We start from the raw sequence: 9,525 nt of genomic DNA, 5'->3' as shown, positions 1-9,525 counted from the left end.
AAGTTTCTTTATTTCAATAGGATTAGGGTTGGTGTAAGTTTCAAAGTCTTACTAGCTAAGTTTCCTTGCTCCTTAAGTTTTTGTCTGCCTATATAAGGCTTGTAAGGTTTAGTTGTAGAAATATCAAGTGTGTCTTGTATTGAGAATAAGTTTGTTTTATATCTCTCTTATCATATTATAAAATAATAAGCAAACGCTCATGTGTTTGAGCAAATATTGTTCGATCGTGTATTGGGTCTTGGATTTGCCTACCACTTCACTTGTTTAAAAAGTAACATTGATGAGTTTCTCAAAAAAACTCAAATGAAGTACATAAATTGTAACATCCCCAAAATTTCGGTCCAAAATTGACAAGTTAATAAAGTTGAAGGATAAAACGTATACTCTTAAAGACAATGGGAAAATATTTTCAAGATAAATAATAAGAAAATAAGATAAGGAAATAAATATATAAGGTAAGTCATCCCATATGAAAAAAATAAGAAAAGAGAATCCATTCCACATGGAAGGAAGTAAGAAAGTGGAAGCATTCCACATGGGTATAAATAAGGAAGACGAAATCCATCCCACATGGAAAGTGGTAAAGAAATGGAAGTACTTTATAACGAAGAAATTTTCCATAGTAATATTCTTTTATGCCATGCATGCACCAAGTTGTCCTAGTGGAGGGTGCGGAGCACCCGATGCGCAGGCGCTCGGGCGATGGCGATGCGATGACGAAGGCGAATGAGACGGCAAAGGGGGTTGGGCATTGGGCGCAATGTGGCGCTTTGATGGCGCACTTCGCACGCTCGCATCGCCAAAAGCCGCCTTATTGTTTTTGGAAAGTGGAAACGAGATTAGGAAATGAAAAGATTTGAAATGCAGGGACTAAAAAGGAATTTTTGGAAATTGAACCTCATCGCGATACGCGATGGTGGTAAGGCTAGGGATCGCGAATCGCGATATGATGTCGGCAACGCGAAACACGTGTCGAGCCACGTGGCAGTGTGACAGACCACGTGTTACCACGTGGCGTGACCTCATAAAAGAAGGCGTCGCAATACGCGATGCAGTTAAAGTAGAGCCAATCGCGTATCGTGATGGGACCCTATTTCAAGTATAAAAGGGAGGGGTCACGGCTCATTCCTCACACACACATACACCTCTCTCTCTAAATATTTTCTATCTCGACATCCTTTTGCGTGCCAATCTCGTAGTACGAGCCAAGCTCCGAAATTCTGACGGTTTAATCCCCGATACGCGATATGGAGTAGAAGTGCTGCTTGATAAGTTTTAAATATCTAACTCCGAATACCCGTGTAAGGTAGGGGTTCTGTCTAAGTTATTATTTTATTATTATAAGGGGTTTAGACCATAGTCGGGGGTATAGCCCAAACCTTGATTACAATTAAGCATAATATAGCTTTTCTTAAGCAAATGTTATAGTCAAAATATTGTTTCTTCTTGATTAAGAAACGTAAGCATGTACATACAAGGGGTATAGTCAAAATAGTATTACTTTATGTATAAGAAATATAATATTCATATAAAAGGTTATATTTAAATTAATGTTTCTTCTTGAAGAAAAAACTCAGTATAGATGTTTCTTCCTGAAGAAGAAACGTAGCATATAATTGGTAAATAAAGAAAGGGACTAAAGGCCCAAATGTTTTATATAACCAAATAATTTTATCAAGGTTAAAGCTATACAAAACAGACTAAATATCTGAAGCTAGATCAATGATCTAGTAATTTATACAAAGGTTATTCTCGTACTATAGGTCCGAGATAACAAATCAAGAAGCAGAATCTGAAAACAAGAATCAGTATCAGAAACTGATTATAAGCAGAAAAAGGTGAATATGCCCTAAACCTTTACAAACTCTTTTAGAGTCAGAATGTTTTCATAGGATTTACGAATCCTTAAAACTTTGTGTTATAATAATAAGAAATGGACTCTCTGATTAAAAGTATACATGTGTCTGGATCCATTCATACATGGTGACTCGGCATTTTCCCGAGGCCATGCAAATCATCAACATGTCTCTAGAAGCTTTATGAGAAATGATTTGTGTACATGTTTTAATTGTACATGTACTTAGGGTAATTTATCCCAATTGAGTTGGGTGCCTAATGAGTAGTCACAAGGGTATTATTGTTGGTTACACAAAGGTATTGAAAAGATTTTACAACAGAGTCAGCGTCATTCACCAGCTGTGTGCTGTCGTGTTTTCTAACCCATTTTACAGGAAATCAGAAAGGTTAGAATAGACAAGCAAGACATGATAGAAGATTTATGATATAGTCATTAGATGCTATCTGGTGACTCAGATATTTTATTTTAAAATATTATAAATAAATATGTTTTCTAAAAAGACAAGTATTTGAATTACCAAAAGGGTAGTTAAACCCGAATTTTTAATATAATAATATTTTATTCAAGACTTCCGTTGAAAATAATATATTTTCTTAAATAAAGCTTTGTAAACATTAAATGGGTATTTTTACCCGATGTTTTATAAATGAATATTTTATATTAAAAGACTTCTACTAAAACAAACCCACAACTCTGGTGTATTTACAAAACAGGTACCAACTATTGATCACATGCCTAGGCCCTCAGTCGGGGTGTGACATAAATTGATCACATATTGTTTATAAAGGAATTAAAAGATATTACAAGTTAATAACATAACTTGTTAACTTGTTTAATAATATCCTACTTTTTGTTATTTTTTACATGTTTATTTTTTTCTCTACTAAACATAATCATTAATGCAACATAACATTCCATTTTTCAACCAGTTAAATGAGAAGTAATATTAATTTAAAGCTAATCTTAGACTTATCATAATTGAAAACCCCTATCAAGGATAAACAACCCTTGATTAAAAGTATTTTGAGAAGACTGTCAACTCAAAATACATTGAGTGTAACAAATAAGGTTATTGACATTGCTAACAACAAAAATGAGTTGAAGAAGGTTGCTGACAACAAAAAGGTTGAGCTAGTTAAACCTGGTTGTCAAACCGCTAAAGTTGATGTAATTCATGTTAGTCTTAAGTTGACTAAAAGATTGAAGGAAATATTGACTTTTACAATTCTGGAAGTTACATCAACATGTTAAGAAGAATAAGTTGAATGATGTAGAGCTTCATGTTGATGATTTTCCAACATGGAAGCCAAAAGTATATGTGTCTCCAAAAGTGACAGAGGTGAAATCCAAGACCGAGGCTTGGGTTACCTTTTCAAACTAATCTCTTTACTTTTCATGTGCATAGATCATCCACAACTATTTCTAGTGATAAATGGATTGTTGATAGTGGATGCTATAGGCACATAAATAGCAATCTTAATCTCCTTGCACATGTAACATATATTCAAGGAGGTTATGTTGCCTTTGTGGGAAAAAAATGGTAGACATATAACTAAAGAGGGTCAAGTGTCAAATGGGAAGATCACATTGGGAAAGTCAATTTTTGTGATAAGGTTGATCATAATATGTTGAGTGTTTCACATATTTGTGACAAGAAGTTTAAAACCTTACTCACATATACCGAATGTGTGATCTTGAAGCCCCGCATTGTTATTCCTAAGTACATGGTAGTCATGAGATCACATCAATCGAATGATATATATGTTCTTGATATGGCATCCACTGCATCATCTTCTTCAACTTCAACATGTTTCATATCAAAAGCTACCAAGAAGGAGTCGATCTTATGGCACGGAAGGATGGGTCACATTCACGTTCGAAAGAAGAATACTTTGGTGAAAAATGACTTGGTTAAAGGTATTTCATTAAAGAATTTTCACATGACCGATCACTATGTCTCGTGTAAAAAGGGAAAGCAAAAGAAGAAGTTTCATCCACTGAAGATGGTCAGCTCTATCGACACTTCCCAGGAATGTGTTCACATGGATTTATTCGGTCTAGTAAATCGAGCTAGTGTTGGGGGAGATTTGTATTGTCTAGTAGTCATTGACGACTATTCAAGATATTCATAGGTGTTATTCATAAGCATGAAAGATCAGACTACCGGGTTAGTTAGCAGCTTATCACCAAGATCGAATCACTTTACAAATTTAAAGTGAGACGTATTCTAAGTGATAATGGAATGGAATTAAACAACAAAGTGACGGAGTTATCTGTATTAAACGAGTATTCATCACGAGGATATTGCTCCTTATGTGCCTCAACAAAATGGTGTTGCTGAAAGGAAGAATCGAACATTACTTGAAGGTTCGAACCATGCTTGCAGATTCAAAGTTGCATGTTCAGTTCTGGAAGGAGGATGTCAACACTTCTTGCTATACAAAGTGGCGAACCCAGAAAATTTATTTAGAGGGGTCGGAAATTTTTGGGTCAGTACACAATTAGCTATCCCTATTTAATTTTTTTGGGTCCTATCTGGCCATTCGGGTCGGGTTAAATTGGTATACAAATTCTTTATCTGTCCAATTCGGTTGTTTTGATTGGGTCACATATAAAATATGATAATCAAACAAAATATCGCATAACTTAAAAAAAAGTACGTAATCCCTATTTAATTTTTTTGGGTCCTATCTGGCCATTCAGGTTGGGTTAAATTGGTATAAAAACTCTTTATCAGTCTAATTCGGTTGTTTTGATTGGCTCATGTATAAAATATGATAATCAAACAAAATATCGCATAACTTAAAGAAAAGTACATAATCCCTATTTAATTTTTTTTGGGTCCTATCTGGCCATTCGGGTCGGATTAAATTGGTATACAAACTCTTTATCAGTCCAATTCGGTTGTTTTGATTGAGTCACATATAAAATATGATAATCAAACAAAATATCGCAAAACTTAAAAAAAGTACATAAAAATAATATTTAGCAATTACTATAATATTTGTTTTTGTCGTGACTGTATATTCACTTTTCTAAAATTCACGGCCCTGAATTTTTCGTTTGGTTTAAAATTTACCTCTGTATGCATGTATAATCAATTTTGCGGTTTGGATGGATGCCATTAAAAAAAGTAAAAATATAAACAGTTAAAGAAATATATTGAATACAATAAAATAAAACACGAAAGTTTGTTTATCTAACTAAATTAATTATTCTAGAAAATAAATTAATAACTATTAATAATAGTGATGGTTGTTGAAATAAATAAAAAAAACACCTAATAATGATGGTGATATTCACTGTGATATACAAGACCTACTTTTTATATATTATATATTTTTAATTCCTACTTTTAAATATTAACCATCTTCTTCCTGTATTAACTCACACTCCATCGGCATGTCTTAGAGTCACCGGAAATTTTTCGACAAGTCCAGATACAATATTTTCTTTTCATCATACAATCTCAGTAGTTTACAGGGGTCGGTGTCAAAATTTAGCAGGGGAAGGACACGATTTTAACACGCATATAGTACTAAATATTTTTTTTTTCACAGGGGTCGGCTGGCCCCTGTGCCACAATAGTAGGTCCGCCATCGGCTATACTCTAAATGGGTTCTTACGGTTAAAAAGTTCAAGAAGACGAGTTATGAACTTCTCAATAACCATAAACCAAATCTTCAGTTTTTTGAGCCGTTCTAATTTCCTTGCTTGATGCTTAAACAAGATGCGGGAAAGTTTGAAGAAAGTAACTAAAGGTTATTTTCTTGGGTATGCTTCACCTAAGAAACGGGTTTTTAATCTATCTTCTGGGTGTCTCGAAGAGAGATACCATGTTGGTTGTCAAAGATACACCACACCTCCTGCGGGCAAGTGACCTGATTGGATGTTTGATTATGAAGGGTTATTTGATTTTTTAAACCCTTGGTTGAAGTATAGAATGAAAACTTGATTCATGCTTACTTGGAGAATGATTTATTGGATTCGTCAAGATCTTCTTCATCAGCTAATCCTACTTTTGTACGTGTTCAACCTGTTCAAAAGTGTTGTCTGATACTTCTGATGATGCCGACTTTAAAGATTCGAACTCAGAACCATTTGTTGAAAATCAAGAAGATAATGAGGTTGTGGAGGTGAATCTTCTGTAGCTATGACAGAACAAGTGACTCATACAAAATTCACCAGCATGCAAGACAACATTGAAGTTCTTGAGAACCCGACACTTCGTATACATTTTTATCTTCCTCTGGTGAACATTATTGATGATATGAATGAGGATTTTTGTACCCGACATCAAGTAGCAAGTGTAGTTGAAGACCTTTTGATGTGTGTATACTGATATCAAGACCTCAGGAATACAAAGCATTGACCAATACACGTGTTTTCTATCTCAAGTTGAACCAAAATGTGTATCTATGGCTTTGCAAGTGTAACATCCCCAAAATTTTGGTCCAAATTTGACAACTTAGTAAAGTTAAAGGATCAAAGTTATTCTCTAAAATAAGTAATAAGAAAATTGAAATAAAGAAAATAAAATCATTCTAAAGAAATAAAAATCTCCCATAAATAAAGTTATCTTATGTTAAGGATATGGAATAAGGAAATTCCATCCCGCATTGAAAGATGTAAGAAAGTGGAAGATATAGGGTATAAATAAGGAAGTTAAAATCCATCACACATGGAAAGTGGTAAAGATTTGGAAGCTCTTTATAAAGAGATAAAATTCCATATTAATATTCTTTTATGCCTAGCATGCACCCAGTGGTCCTAGCGGAGGGTGCGAAGCACCCGACACGCACGGGCACGGGCTCGGGCGAAAAGTGTTGGGCGATAGGCGCAATGTGGCGATTTGATCGCATCGCCGTGATCCGCTTGAGAGCCGCCTTATTGTTTTTGGAAAATGGAAGTAATATCATGATGTGACAAGTTATTTAAGACAAGGGATCAAAAAGGAAAATTTGAACTCAGTAAGCCATCACGCTACGCGATGAGCCCAGGAAAAAGGTCATCGTGTATCGCGATGGACCTTGATGAGTCAGCGGACACGTGTCAACGTGTAGTATGGCGGCAAAGAAAATACGGCGCCGCCATACGCGACGGGATCACCAAGACCCATCGCGTATCGCGATGGGTTGCAAGTTCAATCTATAAAAGGGGGGCTCACGGCTAATTCATTCTTCACACCAAATTTTCTCTCTCTATAATATTTTCTCACACTACCTCGATTTCCGTGCCACATACCGACTCGCCTCGAATTACGTGCCGACGAGTCTTGACGACCAGCACACCTGGTTTTGGGTGCCGGACACCTCGTTTTGCGTGCAGAACCTCGTAAAGTGTGCCAAGCTCCGAAGTTCCGTCAATCTGAACCATAGTACACAACGTATAGTAGAAGTACTGCTCATAAAAGCTTAGACATATATAAACTCCGAATACCCGTGTAAGGTAGGGGTTCTGCGTAAGTCATTATTTTATTATTATATTACATGGCTTAGACTATAGTCAAGGGTATAGTCCAAACCTTGATCATAATTATGTTTACATAAGCTTTAAACATACAAAGGATTATAGTAATGTTTCTTCAAAATTAAGAAACACAAATTTTACATTCATAAGGATATATAGTTTCTTCGCTATTAAGAAACGTAACATTTTATATACAAGGAATATAGTTAATATATTGTTTTTTCATGATTTAGAAACATAATATTTTACATACAAAGGTAGCAATCAATGAATGTTTCTTCTTGAAGAAGAAACAGATTATAGATGTTTCTTCATGAAAAAAAACTCAGCATACGATTAGTCAGGTCTAAATATTTTATTCAAACAAATGATCAATCAAGGTTTAAAGCTATCAAAACTAGACTAAAGGTCTATAGCCGGATCAAAAGATGATCCGGATATTTATATACCTATTTTATTATTGGTCAATCAATCAATCAATCAGTCAGTCAGTCAATCAATCATTCATTCACAGTCAAGGTTTCAAACGAGATCACCATATCATTCAGAACAGACAATCACAGGTGAATACGTTAACCTTTTTAATCAATCATAACATATTTATACTCGACAAAGATGAACGGGTGTTTGTCTTAACGAGTCAGTCAATGATTTCATGAGATTACATGATCTCTAAAACGTTATAATACAAAGTAGAGAATAAAATTAACTCAGACCGAATATGCATGTGTCTGGATCCAAACATAACTGTTAAGCCTAATCAGTCAAAGGCTAGGTAGCCGCAGGCTAAATGGTCATGACTAGTTCTCTGTTCAGGGCCTCGTGGCTTGGAGAATACCGTTATGTGTGTAGGGTAGTGGTACATATACCGGAAGTAGAAATGCTTCCGCTGAGCTTGTCGAGAAACTATATTTGTATTGTAATGTCATTCAAATATTTTATAGAGTCATACGTGTTCACCAGCACATCGCTGACGTATTTTTCCCCACATTTTCAGGGAAAACAGATTAGCACAGGTAGCAAGACATTATAGACATTCATGAAGTTAGATGCTCGCAAGGTAATGATGGCTCGGTTTTAAACTATTAAAATATTATAACAAGATTTAAACATGATTAATAAATCAAACACTTGGATATTTATTATCCGAGAAGTTTTCAAATAAATTAAATATTTTATTATAACCAAAGTCTTCCGCTAAAAACAAAACCACAACTCTGATGTATTTACAAAACAGGTACTAACTTGTGGGCACGCGCCTAGGCCCTAAACCGGGGTGTGTAACATCTCGGATTTTTCAAACCCGTATTCGTTAACATTTAACCCGACTCGGAAATATTTTAGTTCCTTAATATTAAACAAAATCAAATAATTATAAGTAAATAAGTTTCTAATATTCATTTTATACCCTTAAAGTTCTTGAAGTTATTTATTCTTGGTTTAAACTTTAAAATAGTCAATAATTGAACATTTCAGAAAATTTAGGAACCATTATTGCCAAAAAAACAAAGTTCCTTCCTTGGCTAGCCGGAGCCCCGTGCGGGGAGACCCCCCAATCCCGCCGCGCACTGCATCCACACCATTGGTCAGATCGTTTAACTTTATTTCATTTCCTAGCTCGTTTAAGGCATAAAATCGTTTATTTTAGGCATGTTTGAGTGAATTAAGGTCCAAGTAAACATCCTGTAACTAAACTACAAGTGCTAATTCGTTTCTTACTGCCCAAGACCAGATCTTTATGCATTAATCGTTGATTATTTCCTTAAAACGTATTTACTTGCTTAAACGGGCCAAAAAGCCCATAATTAGTTCCTGTTATGTATTCTTATATAAACAAGCCCCATTCATCTGCTGTAAACTTTAATCTAACCCTAAAGAACATCCCATAGCCGTCACCTACCTCTGTTCATCCTCCAACCCTTTGGTTTTTGCATCTTCGTTAAAGATTCAACACTTGTTCGTTGACTTTGCTTGCTTTAGGATCTTTGACTTCCGTTTCTCGTCAATCCTTTCACTTTCCGAGTAAGTTGTTAACTGTATAATTGTTCATACACATTCCCTAGTCAATAGCCTTCAATCAATTTCTGAGATTGAAGGGTATTGACTGGTCAATTGCTTTAAAACCCGATCAAGGGTTATAGTCAACAAGTTTGACTTTTTGTTTTCTCATGCTTCTGGTCGGATTCAACGTTCGGTCC

Source organism: Bidens hawaiensis, unplaced genomic scaffold (assembly GCF_021521415.1).
Source record: "Bidens hawaiensis isolate Kalapana, Puna unplaced genomic scaffold, B.hawaiensis_p1.1 tig00037253_1, whole genome shotgun sequence".
NCBI classification, from domain to species: domain Eukaryota; kingdom Viridiplantae; phylum Streptophyta; class Magnoliopsida; order Asterales; family Asteraceae; genus Bidens; species Bidens hawaiensis.
The sequence above is the reverse complement of the archived record's forward strand: the minus strand, read 5'-3'. Positions refer to the sequence as shown.